We start from the raw sequence: 14,952 nt of genomic DNA on the forward strand, positions 1-14,952 counted from the left end.
TTAGATAACATGGCCTTGGCCAACCTGGGTTTGATTTCTCACATCCCATATGGCTACCCAAGCTCTACCAGTAGAGATCCCTAAGGACAAAGCCAGAAGTAAATCCTAAACATAGCCAGGTGTGGGCCAGAGATAAATAAATAGACAGATGATAAATACTTAAACCAAATATTGCAAATTCATGAATGATGAATCTTAGAACAGTTAGATGACTTTTGCAAGAAGGTAAAAACCTGCTGTACCTATAAGATTCAATATATTACTCATGTTGAAGTGCACTATGCAGAAAAAATAGTCCTCCAAAAATTGCCAAGAAGTGTTAAAAAATTGTAATTAAATAATAAGAAAGCCTTACTGGTCTAAAAATTATATACTAATGTATTTTTATTGCTTTATGTTACATTTTGGATTTTGATTATAAATATAAATTGACTTTTGTAAATTGATTAAAAAGTACTGCTTCTCATAAACTTTGCTGATAGGAGTGATCTATTTCTGACAAAATTACATGGCATTGTTTGGTTCTTAGAATGATAGTGTATCAACTGGTAAGTGCTCGACTTGCATGAAGTCAGCCCAGGATTCATCCCTGGCACTTTATGTGGTCCCTGAATGCTGTTTGGAGTGATACCTGAACACAAAGTCAAGGGTCATTCTGAGCATACCTAGGTGGCTCCAAAGAGAAAAAATCAACAAATCAAAAGAATGTGTTTAAATTAATAGCACAAACATAAAATAAATATGTTTGCATGAATTTTCAGTGACTTGCTTCATCAAAATCCTAGAATCTTTTCACCTTGTAATATTCAAATAATTTTCTTTTGAAAAATGTTTTCAAATTATTTCTAGGTACTCATCCAGAGACATCTGCACCCAAACTCAGATATATTGTTTCTTTTTATAATTATTTTTATGGAATTCTTTTCTCATCTTTCCTCGATAAAAATGATTTGTATCATTAAAAAAATGCCCCAAACCAAAAAGCAACTCTTTCTATTCATATTCTTTGTGTTTCTTCTCATTATTAATTATTAGTTTCTTCACAATTATAAAAAAATTGTATTTGATAGTTTTGGTTTGTTTGGTTTTTGTTTTTTGTCTTTATTTATTTGCTTGATGCTTATAATAGTTATTTGATCTCCCACATTAAAGCTAGCTCTCAGGGAAATTCTTGCACTGGTGAATCTGACTAGAGTTCTTCTCCAATCCACTTTTTTTCCTGACCTATCTCTGAAATCCAACAACCAACCATAAATGTATTCCTTCTAGTTTTCATCTCCTCGCAATATTTGCTAATAGATGTTGACAGTATCTGAGGTAAGTTCTAGCCAATGATAGACATAGAGAAGTCTTGTAAAACTGTATGAGTTGTATGAAATAAATCCTATTTAAGACACAGATTTTTTGTAACTCATTTTGCTTAAAATGATTCAGAAAAAAGCTACTTCAATGTGAAGTTTTATAATATAATCTTGTATATGTATACTAATATTCCCGTGGAAAAATATTTTAGCTTACTTTATTTACAGTAACAAGTGTCACAATGGAGACATTACTAAGCCCGCTTGAGCAAATTGATAAACAACGGGAGGACAACGACAGTAACTTTATTTATTTGGGGGAGGAAGTTGAGCAATAACACAGGGGTAGGGCATTGGCCTTGCATGCGGCCAACTCAGGTTCGATTCCTCCATCCCTCTTGGAGAGCCTGGCAAGCTACCTAGAGTATCCCGCCCACATGGCAAAGCCTGGCATGCTACCAGTGACGTATTTGATATACCAAAAACAGTAACAAGTTTCACAATGGAGACGTTACTGGTGCCCTCTCGAGCAAATCCATGAACAACAGGAGGACAGTGCTACAATGCAGTGCTACTTTATTTTTAACCAACAACATTTAATATTCTCTGGGGCAAACTAACTTTTGTATGTAATAATGTTTTACAACATGCTCAAAATCTAATTGACCTTATGTTTCTTTAATACCTTAATGCGTAATTGCCCAGAAATATTTTAAAATCCAAGCTAGGAAAAACATTTTTTCCTCACCTATTGTTGAATGTCATTTTATATCATCAATTTTGAATACCCCATTTATATAATTATACTGGCATTCATAGAGTTACCTGGCAATATAATCATATTGTAGGTTCCTTAGTACTCATCTTTTAATTAAATCAAGTTCAATTAAAACTTTCAACTCTTTGTTGTCACTATCATGGTATTTCCATTTCCTCCTTTTTTTTTTTTCTACAAAATGTAATGAGCCGTATTCTCTTTCAGCATTCTTCTAAACCAGTTGTTCTCAATGAGGAGTTGGGAGGCACAGGCAGGCTGCAGTCCCAAGGGGAAGTTGGTAATATCTGGGTATATTTTTGGTTGTCACCATTAGGTTGGGGGAGCTATTAATGTCAAATAATGGGCCAAGGCCAGAGATGTTGCTAAATATTCTACGATGCCCTGGATGGCACTCAAAGCAATTATCAACAAAGCTCCAGTTAAGAAAACTGCTCTAGAGTGCTATACTTTCTACAAACCATCTTTCTCAAACCTCTGAAATGACGTTGTAAAAATTGGGGATTGCCCAAGTTACACGAAATATTAGAAAAGAAGTTAATGTGAATTTATTTACTATCACATAAAATGAACTTTGATTAGTATCAGGCAACTTTTTCAAACCCTTAAAGTTTAAATCTAATCATAATCAGCTTACTAGTTTAAAACAAACACCAACCTAACTTGATAGGGAAGTAGACGCCAAGGGCAGGCATATGCAGTGCTTTTGCTTTGACAATTTTCTTAACATTTCCCCTCCTTCCTAATACTTAGATTGAAAGCAGATTTCTCATTCTTATTCTACTCATTACTTAACAGGAACACAGAGGTCACTGCAAATAAAGCAGTATGAGTTAATGAGAACAGCTTTAGCCAAAGAGGAGGTATTTCTCCAAGTACATGAAGTGCTTCACATATATTAAGAAACCCCAGCTGAATCGATTTAATAATGTTGGGATTTACACAATTATTACAGAACCTTCATTATTCACCCAGTCTGCACATACCATAGCACAAATGAACATCTCAGTCTGGTGGTATTAACATTGCCATTTTCTCACCCATTCCCAGACCATCTGCTCCATGCTGATCATTCACTGCTTTAACATTTAACAGTTACCCAACTGCAACTTAGCAGATTTGTGTACTTTTGAAAACAGCTGGTTTAATAACTGCTTCAGAGCTTTTAGATAAAGAAATTATTTTGTAGTGCTTTATAATAGTCTTTTTTTATTGGTGCCTCTAAGGAAACAGTATTACACTTGCTCCATTTATGAATCTGCTATCACTAATAATATTTCTTGTCATATTTGAAAACATATTTTCAGTGTTTATAGCATAATAATGTAAAAAGGCTTTATTAGCCTCTATGGCTTTTGCTGTTTGTTTTTTTTAAGTGTCTCTGAGGATTAAAGTAAAACCTTTCGCATGAAAAAATTTAGAGTGGCACTATGGTATAAATTTGAGTTGTTTCAGAATTTTTGTAGGCTTTCTGTGTCTTATGAATTTGTTTTTATTTCACTGATGTTTATTTTTTCTCCTTTGTTAAAATAAATTCAAGGAAGAAAATAATTATTCATTTCAATATTATAAACCTCTGACTATATATTTATTACTTGAGAGTTTATTAAGTAGCCCTGTAAGTCGCATACCCTATTAATAACTGTAATTGTTGTGATGAGTGTTTTGGGTTCGGCACAATTTTCTTTTTTGATGTGTATTTTCTTTGTGAAAATTTATTGAGTGTATTTTAATTTTTTTCCTTTCTTACCTGGTTTCAATATTATGACAGACTAAATAGTACTTGCTTATAGGATAGATCTTAAAACTCTTCTGTGTGGTACAGGTCTTTGATCCTGGTCAGACTATAACATCAATCTAATATTCTATGATGCCTCACTGTACATGAAGCATTTAACAATGCAAGGTTGTTTGCAGATCTTAATTCAATGTCCTGTTTAGTATCTATGGGTTTTGTATTGGTTCTCTTTATTGATATTGATCAGGAAGACTGTGGCTAATGATTCTACTTTCTAAGAAAAAGTAGGAAAAAGGAGAGGGAACTAGAGAATCGCAAACTTTTCAGAATCTTAGTTTAACATTCATTAAAGCAGTGATCTGGGGTGAAGAGATATACAGCAGGTAGGGTGATTGACAACCTAGGTTGGATTTCATTGCACCACATACTACCCCTGGAACCCCAGAAGAGTGAATCCTGAGTGCAGAGCCAGTAGTGATCCCAAAGTACCACCAGAAGTGTACCTCCACAGCACCCACCCTCACCAAAAAAAATAGTGAACAAACATATAACTTGTAAGAAAATAGTCTGAAATTGTTAGGGGAAAATCATTTGAAAGAGATAATTGTCAACACACAGATAAGAGTTTAAATAACACCTATTTTTAAATAGTCTATAAAACTATTTATTAAATAATTTTAATAACACATGTTATTGGGCAAGCAAGACAAAACAAATCAAACTCAGGGGTTGGAGCATTAGTACAGCGGGTAGGGCATTTGCCATGTACATGGCAGACCCAGGTTCGATTCCCAACATTCCATATGTTCCCCTGAGCACCTCCAGGGTTAATTCCTGAGTGCATGAGCCAGAAGTAACCCCTGTGCAATGCTGGGTAAGACCCAAAAAGCAAAAAAAAAAAAAATTAAATCCAACTCAGAGGACTGATTAGAAGATACTACCAAAGGCCTTCTTTCAGTAGTGAAAAGTAACTGAACTTAGATTAAATGATGGGCAATTACTGGCTGACACATCAATTTACAATTTATTTATTTTTAAATCAATAATTTTATGACTATCAAATGGATATTTACATACATCATACAAATTATATATATACATATATGCATACATATAAAATATTAAAATATACAGCTCACAAAAGAGGGTACAATTAATAATGCCTGGTATCCCAGAAGTATAATACCAAAATTATGAGAGATAACTATAATAATAATAAAAAGTAACTGGTTGAAGCATACTTAGAACTGGTATAGACATTAGCTTTATTTGAGAAGTCATTATTTTATCAGTGTTGCTTATTGCCAATAAAATTAATTTTTAATTTAAATTTAACTTCTAAAATTGAAAACTGAAATGCTTGTGCTGTAAAGTTCACTGGAACGTATTATTCAAATGAAATATTATAATTTTAAAAAAATTTTTAAAAAGTTTTAAAACAACATAGCTTTAAAAGCTATTTAAAGTGTTTTTTTAAAACACATAGCTTTGAAAACTAAAGTGATACATAAATATATATAATCAAACTAAAGAAAAGTCAAAACAATAGCTTAAAGACAGGAAAACTTAAAGAACATAGAGAAAGGATATTGAGAAAAAGTCATTTTAAGAAAAATCAAAAAAAAATTTTTAACAAAAAACCATAAGTCATGTAGCACTGTAGCACTGTCCTCCCATTGTTCATCAATTTGCTCGAACAGGCACCAGTAACATCTGCATTGTGAGACTTGTTGTTACTGTTTTTGCCATATCAAATACACCACCGGGAGCTTCCAGGTTCTTCCTTGTGGGCGGGATACTCTCGGTAGCTTGCTGGTCGATCTGAGAGGAATGGAGGAATCAAATCACATGCAATGGTTGGCCTCATGCAAAGCAAACGCCTTCCCATTGGTGCTATCGCTCCAGCTCTATAAACCACAGAGAAAGATAACTTAACAAAAATCAAAACAAGACACATGAGAAAAAACTTATTGAGTCATAACATAATCTCACTTCTCAGTCAAGAGAAAAACTGTACAACACACCAGACACAAAATAAGTACTATACGTTTCTCAACAGAAACAATGTAATGAAAGTTAAAAATCAGAAAATGAAAATCCTCAAAATAATGAAATGAATAATGCTGTTAAAGTCAAATTCTGTATTTAGCAAAAATTTCTAAAGCAAAGGCAAAGCAATGACATTTTCAGACATACTAAATCTGAATTATTCCCTAAAAATACCCCTACACTATAAGAATTAGTAAAAAAAATTGTCCATTGGGCAAACATAAATGAAGTCATGTGAAATGGTTCCATTAAAAAATAGAAAACAATAGTAAATGGCTATTGCACAAGTAAATATAAAAGGTATGCTGCATATTCAATATATTAAAATAGTATTTCACTATTCAAACAAAAATAACAATTTCATGTGAATTTTAAATATATGAAAAGGCAGATTGCACATAAACCATAGCACCAAACTCAGAAGAAAACACATAGCTGCATAAAATCTTCACACAGAGAATAACACTAGTATATAAGAGATACTTGGAAAAAATGGCCATTAATAAAGCACAGAGGGTTATAGTTAATGGAACAATTAAGAAATTCAAGTAAAATTATAAAAATTAGTTGATACAAAGAAGGTAAAAAGAAGAAAAGGAATATATAAAAGATTGGTAACTTTATTTTTATTTTATTTTATTTTCTGTTTTATTTTCTGTTTGTTTTTTGGGTCAAACCCTGCGATGCTCAGAAGTTGCTCCTAGCTCTGCACTCATTAATGGGAATCAAACCCGGGTTGGCCGCTTGCAAAGCAAACGTCCTATCTACTGTGCTATCATTCCAGCCCCCAAAGATTGGTAACTTTTAAAAAATACCAGGAGACAAAACACAAGCCACAAACTGGAAGAATATGTTTTAAAAACCAAATATGGAATCAAATTGTATCCAAAATAATGACTTTGCAAAGCTTAACCACTTAAAAACAGAAGATTTATGAGACTTGAGTACAGGGTCAAGATGCTTGCTTTGCAGGTGAAGGACCCAAGTTTGATGCCTGACATCACCAGGAGTGATTCTGTTTACAGTACAAGGAGTAAGTTCTGAGCACTTTGGCATTGACTGAAAAGCAAAATCATATATATATATATAAAAAAAAGAAAATCCCTGATTTCAATCCCTGGCATCATATCACTCTTCAAGAACTTCCAGGTGTGACCCTGGTGACCTCCCAACAAGCACTGATAGACCATTGCTGATGGTGTGCTTATTAAAAACAAAACACATCTGAAAAGGCTTCTATACAGCTGTTCATAGAAGCTTTATTTGAAATACACCAGGGCTAAAAACAACCATGATGCTCATCAATATGCAAGTAGACAAATTATGGCATGTCCATACAATGAAGTGCTATTCAATAATAAAATATAATGAAACTTGGAGTGATAATACAGTGGAATGATCTCTGATCGCAGAGTCAGAAATTGGTTCTGAGAACTACTTGATGTACAAAAAGTAAAAACGAACAAAAGACAACAATAAAATATAATGGTCTGCTGTGACCAGTAGGTCACAACATTTAGGGTTTCAAAATAGCCATGCTGAGTGAAAGAAACAGGGGGAAGGAATATAAATTATTCTATAATGCTTCTAGAAATTTTAGAGTTTGAAACACTATTCATAGTTTGAAACACTATTCATATCAACTAATCACTAAGTCAGTACTTGTCTGGGGTACAATATGATTCAAAAACAAAGGAAGAAAGGTATAATGAACCTTTTAAGTGTGTGGACTTGCCTTATATTTTTATGTTTTAAAAAATATCTCAAGTTGTATATGCACAATAAAATATTTCTCATTGTATATTTTAAATATATTGAATTTAATGTACATTGTTATACATGATAAAGATTTGTAATGTTAGGGGCAGCTTTAACCTTCTTTTGCTTAAAGATTGTGTAATCAAGCAAAATATTTTTGGACTTAAAAAATACTCAAAAAATTCTCTAACAGCAATCATCTTAAAACGTATGAAAAATTTGCAAATTAATGATAATCATATAAAAATTACAAAATCTGTAATGTTAGTAAAGTGATAGTTTATATCTATTTAACAAAATATGTTCAAAATTTCACTGTTTGTTTTTATTAATATCCCTCATACCTATTCTTTTCTGGTCTAAGTGGGATACAAAATAATTGTTATGCACACGGGAACATTAGTATTCAGTATCATTCAGGAGAATTCAATCAGTTAAATAGACTAAACCTTGCATTTATGTGCCCACAGAGTGACGATTCATAGTGGTTTTTAAAGACTTCTTCTCTCGCACAGCCATCAATCAAAGTGACAGTGTTCTTTAGATTAACTTTGGATTCTCCAGCACAAATTAATTAATCTGTCCACTACTTCCTATCTCACTGTTTCAATCAGCCAACAAATAAAGCCAATCAAGATTTCAATTCTTTGCTGATTAGCCAATAAACTGTGACAGTAGACTTGTGGCAGGACTTCTGGGACTCTCATAGAAGCTTATTTATAGATGTAGCAATGCTGTGATCAGCCTCTAAAGTACAAATAAAAAGAACATTGCATTTTCTTCCCAGTTACTTTGATCAAGCCAGCAATTTTTCAGGTAGAAATAGATATAAATAACCAATTGCAAACATAGTTTCTTTGGACCTCTGCTGATAACATTTTCATAAACTTATTGTTTTATTAGTATTAAATTGTGTGAGAAGCACAGGATTATATAATTTAAAGAATTGTTTTATAATATTTTGCATAATAACACAATCACTATTTCTTCACTATCAAGAATCTTTATAGACAAGAACTATGAGAATTTTTATAACAAAGTAAAATTAATTTTTGCCTTGAACATAGATATGAAGAAATACATTTTATAGCAATTCTTATATACTGTAATGCTCCTGAAATTTCTTCTAATAAGAAAAATAATTCAATAAGGGAAAAACCATGGACTGCAAGTAAGAATTTAGGATTGGTCCAGACTTTGACAGATGTTAAATCCTGTGTAACAGTCATTATTTTAATAACCATTCCTGTTATCTTGGAGGAGTTTCCTGACTCCTCCCTTCTTTGATATTTTTATCTCTTATGGTATTTTCCTCCATACTCCTTTGGTTATCCACTTTCAAAAACAAAAAACAAACAAGCAAAAGGTGGACCACTCCTGAAATCTTTATTTCGAATATTTTTATACTCCTTATCAACCATTTCTGATACTTTCATATAAATTCCTCAGTCCATCTAGCTCCTCAAATTTAAAAATTCTCATAATTTGTTGGGCTGGAGTGATAGCACAGTGTTCACAGGGTAGGGTGTTTGCCTTGCACGCAGCCAATATGGCCAACCCGAGTTCCATTCCTCTGCCCCTCTCAGAGAGCAAGCTACCAAGAGTATCTCGCCCACAGGGCAAAGCCTGGCAAGCTACCCATGACGTATTCGATAAGCCAAATACAGTAACAATCTTACAATGTTACTGGGCCTGCTGGAGCAAATCGATGAACAGGAGGACAGTGACAGTGACAGTGATATAATTTGTCAAGATATAGTCAAATATTTGAAATTTCCTTGAAATTTGTACCCCTATTGTACATTGTTTTTGCAGTCTTAAAAATAGATATTATTTGTGTCCAAAGTTTTATGTGATCGATTAACACTGCTTTAAAAATAAACCTTTCTTTGCTCTTACTTTCCTATTTTCTTTGATGATTCTTCTCCAACCTTATGACCGAAGAAAATGTAAGCCAAAAATCTAAATCTGATCTCCTTCCAGTGTGACCTGGTCGGGGTCACCGCCTTCTCCTGGCTCCTCCCGGAACTCTCTGATCCACCCACAGTAAGCGAGACTGGATGGAGCCGCTTGTATTTAAAATGTTCTTTTTTTATTTATTGTTTAAAAACAAATTTGGAAGAAGCAAAATTCAAAACTTGCCCTTTGCCTCTTGCAACATAAATTATGTACAATTCAGAATGATCGCTGATACAAAACATGCCAAGGACGGGGCGCTGGGGTGGAGGGAGTGGGAGCCTTAAAAATAGTCATCATTTCATCCGTTGTTACGAAGGACCAACCTGGCTGTACAGGATACACACAAAACAAAATAAAGTCTTCATGGAATTAAAAAAAAAATCTAAATCTTCTCTTTCCACCATAAATCTCTTTTTGGTGTGTGTGTGTGTGTGTGTGTGTGTGTGTGTGTGTGAATTGGGGCAGGGGTATACTCAGTGATTACTCAAGGGTTACTCCTGGTGATGCTTAAAAGACCATATAGGGTGCTGAGAATTTAAGCCAAGTTGGCTTCATGCAATGCAAATGGCCTACCTGCTGTACTATTACTCAAGTCCCTAAATCTTTTTCACTTGCAAAATTACCCAAATTATCTTTCTCTTTATTATAATAAAATTATAAAAACCATCACAAAATAAGTATTTCTACCCTTTTCAAATTCTATTCTTTCTATTTAAGTCCTGGGCCAATTAGCATTCTTTTCCGAATGGAGCTTAATTTTTTGATGATTTTTCTTATCCCATTCATGTTAATTTTTCTACTGAGTTAGCCCCAGTGATAGTCAAAATTTTCTGTATTTCATATAAAATGAACAGAATAAATAATTGCAAATATTATTTCTTCAATAAACCAATTTGTCTCCTACACAATTTATTTGTTCTCTGTCATACTATGCTATTTTAGTTTTTCCCCTTAATTCTTTCATATTCTCCAGTTCATTCTAGATAATATCTTGAAAAATTCTCACTTTTCACTCTTTTATATAACACTTTAATTATTAAATGGCGCTCTAATACTGTCGCCCCGTTGTTCATCGATTTGCTTCAGCGGGCACCAGTAACATCTCCATTGTGTTTGGCATGTCCAATATGCCACAGAGAGCTTGCCAGGTTCTGCCGTGTGGGCAGAATACTCTCGGTAGCTTGCTGGGCTCTCTGGAGAGGGATGGAGGAATTGAACCCGGGTCGGCCACTTGTAAGGCAAACATCCTACCTGCTGTGCTATCACTCCAGACCATTAAATGCCATTACTTAACAAAATCCAAGACAATTTCCCATGTTCTAAGTCAGCACCTTAGCACCTCTAAGGCTTTAATTATTCAATTCTTAATTTTTAGCCATTATGAAAATATGCTATTCATTTTTGTTGAATAAAGAAATTGCCGTTTAGTTTCAAGAAATGAAATTGTTTGCAGTCTTCATCTTTAGTGTCTTCGAAATAACATTAACATTCAGGCCGGTGCAAATTCTTGTGGGCTGCCTTTGAAGAATGATTTGTATGGTAAGCATTCTATGTTATGGTTATGCCAAATGTAGATATTTGCAAACACAAACTTCATACTTCCCTATGACAGGATCTCTTTTCCTTTCTATGGCACTATTTAAAAAAGGAAGTTACTTCATTTCTGTTGTTCTATACTATGTCTATATAATTAAATCTATTTCCCAAATAGATGGCAAGTATCATTGAATGCAGAGCTTTAAGAGAGTCCCAAGTCAGTTACTTATAATATATTTCAAACAGACCATTCATTACATTTGTTTATTAAATTTATGAATGAATGAGTTAAGAAACATTTTAATGGTTCACCTTTTTCTCCTTCCAAAATTTATCTTCTATTTTCCCCAAATTTTAATAATTGATATAGGTATAGTAAAATTTAACAGATAAATATTATGATCCAAGAGATCTTAAGCACCCAAAGCCATTATGCACTACCTAATCCAGGCAGAAAAGAAATCTTAAATGGGATGAGATGAGGCTTTGCTGCCTCAGTCAGAAAGGTCAGGAAGTCCTTTCCTCCACAAAAGCTCAGCCAACAAGAGAATGCCCTTTGTTATTAGATACAAGAACTTTTTGTGTTGTAGATGCTGTTGTGAACATACCTTTGTGTGTTTTATTGAGATATCATTTCCTAATTACTTTCTTTGGTTGTGTTTGAAAGCCTGGTTTTCTGATACAACTGGTTGCTTAGTTGTTCAATGTCTACAATCCCATTTTATTCATTTTTTTTAATGTTTATTAATTTACTTGTTAAAGCTTTAAAATTTATTTATTTGTTGTGTTTACAACCAAATATTTTAAATGTCTGGCATTTCTTAATGAAAAACATTGAAGACTAAAAATGGCATAAATGTAAGTTACATTTAGTTCACTTTGTCTATAATTTAAAATGATGTCCCTTCTAATTATTGCTTTTCTTCCTCTCATTCTGTCACTCCTTCTTCCTCTCCTTAGGAGGTCATGGATATACACATATACACAAACACAATGAGTTTTGTCTTTTATGACACTGTCCCTTAAATTCTGAAAACCTGATCTTGAAAATATGTTTACAAGAAATAGTACAGAACAAACAATAAGTGGGTATGTTCTCATTATTAGCAGTGCTTCTTCTGACTTACTGCCTTACTAATATGCACTATGACACTTTTTCAACTATTTACTGCTCTTGATTAATTTCACACACAAAAAAAATCTCCTTGTAAAGTTAAAGACACACTACTAGAATCTCTGTTATTTACTTACTGTCACAATCACGGTCCTCCCGTTGTTCATCGATTTGCTCCAGTGAGCCCAGTAACATTGTGAGACTTGTTACTGTGTTTGCCATATAGAATACTTCACGGGGAGCTTGCCAGGCTTTGCCGTTTGGGCGAGATACTCTCTGTAGCTTGCCGGGCTCTCTGAAAGGGGTGGAGGAATCGAACCCGGCTCTGCCGGGCTGGCTGTGCAAGGCAAACGCCCTCCCTACCTGCTGTGCTATCACTAAATCTCGTCTTATTTAGTTACTGTAATAAAAATAAATCAAAATAATATTTTAAGATGTTCTTTAATTCAAATGATAATAAAAATTAGTTAAAGTTAATTGTGCTTACAACCACAATGAAGAAACCTAGTGGTAAACTCTAGAAATATTCAAAAAACATGTTAGGCCATTTTTGAGATATAATCGAGAATATAACCATTTCAAAACAACAACAATTTCCAAGAGTTTTCGGTAAAAAGTGACTTTCCAAGCAAAAATTTAAATCAAATTATTTTTATTTTCAATATTTTAAAGTTAAAACCATGCAGCATATTATTAAAATGTGGCCATAATTTCAGTATTTTCAAATAAACTTCATTATATGAAGTATATTAGACACAATATTTTTAAACATTGAAAAGTAGATTGGGTTCAAAAGAAACAACAATGGTGAAAGTGCATTGCTAGCATGCACCTAAATTAGGTTCAATTCCCAGCACCACATGGTATCCTGAACATTATCAAGTGTATCTCTGAAGGCCACTAAGTAATATAGGATGGTTCAGATGATACTGACCATGCTGGATTTGATTAGCTGAGAATTTCCAGTGGTGCCCCTAAGTAGTCTGAACATTGCGAGATGCCTCCAGCAAAAAAAAAAAATCAAATTATTGCCCACTGATTATAACTCAGAGTAAGATATTAGCACTGTCCTCCCATTGTTCATTGATTTGCTCGAGCAGGCCCAGTAATGTTTCCATTGTGAGACTTGTTGTTACTGTGTTTGGCATATCGAATACATCATGGGTAGCTCGCCAGGTTTTGCCATGCGGGCGAGACACTCTTGATAGCTCTTTGGGCTCTCCCAGAGGGGCATAAAAATCAAACTCAGGTCGGCTTGGTCGGCTGTGTGCAAGGCAAATGCCCTACTGTAAAAATTCTTTGGGAGAGGCTGGGGGGGGGGAGGGCGATGGCTCTCCCCATAGACACCAGCATTCAGGGTTGGCCCGGGCCACTCACCCAGCTGGTGCGGCCAGGGGCACTGGGGCAGACAGCGGAGGAAGTGAAGGCCAAGCCGGTTGATTGATCAGATGCGTTTTATTCCATTCTCCCCAAATGCCTGCCCCAATCTCTCTGAGCCTCCTATTCTGGTCTCACACTGTTCCTCATTCCCATCTCCTTCACTCTCTCCCTTTCATCTCTTGGCTTCATCTTGCAGCTTGGGCTCTCTTTTTCTCCAGCTCTCTTGCCTCCAAGCCCCTTATCTCTCCAGGCTGACACTGCCCCCAGTCAGGTAGCCAAATCTACATAAGAAAGCCCTTCCTGAGTGCCCACCAAGTTCAAAGGAAACACCACCTAGGATATTCCAAAGCCCTTTCTGACTGTCAAAGGGCAAAATACCCCTTAATGTGTTTTTCTCTTTTCCTCAGTCCAATAACTCTCAACATATCAATACAAGCTACTTTTGTATGGACACAATAAGAGATAATATTGAGGTTTGTAGGGCAGCTCTCCTGGGAACGTCTTACTACAGACTCAAACTACAGCACTCAGGCCAGATTATTCATTCCTAACCCTACCAGAGTCCAAATCTAGTTATTACTTTTGGACCATGATGGCATTTGTCCATGACCAAGCTCTTAACTTATGGTTAAGCATTATGGCGTTTTGTCCAGGCCCATCTCGATGCCAGGGTAGCACATAGCTTATGACTTGCCCTGGTTCCATCCAGTCCTTCATCGGTTACCTGCTTTTGGGGGCGCTAGGAAGTAAAGCAGCTGAGGCTTAGGTGAGAGAACAGATGCCCAGAAGGGAAATATTACTGAGAGCCACATTACAAAAGCATTTCTTCTTGTGTCCATACAAAAAGGATATTGCTCTGAATAAACTATGCATAGGACTTAGAGAGAAGAGAAAAACAATATTTACAAGTCAACAGAGCAGAAAGAAAGTTACAAATAAGCACAGAGGAATGGGAGCACTGTGATGGGAGGAACCAAATAAACCTAAACTATCTAGGCTATGCAGGAAGGACAAAACAGTGTTATACTACACCCTACCACTTTGCTATTGCTCCATCTCCAGAGTAAGACATTATATAAATTATATAACAAGTTAATAGTAGTTTACTGCACGATTTTTAATTAATGAATGAATGAATTAATTAATTTTTGTGGGTCACACCCGGAGATGCACAGAGGTTACTCCTGGCTCTGAACTCAGGAATTTCCCCTGGTGATTCTCAGGGGACCATATGGGATGCTGGGAATTGAACCCAGGTTGGCCGCATGAAGACAAATGCCCTACCTGCTGTGCTATTGCTCCAGCCCCTGCATGATTTTTGTTTACTTCCAATGTTAAGCTG

The sequence above is a fragment of the Sorex fumeus genome, unplaced genomic scaffold, assembly GCF_029834395.1.
Source record: "Sorex fumeus unplaced genomic scaffold, SorFum_2.1 ptg000037l, whole genome shotgun sequence".
In the NCBI taxonomy this organism is placed as follows: Eukaryota; Metazoa; Chordata; class Mammalia; order Eulipotyphla; family Soricidae; genus Sorex; species Sorex fumeus.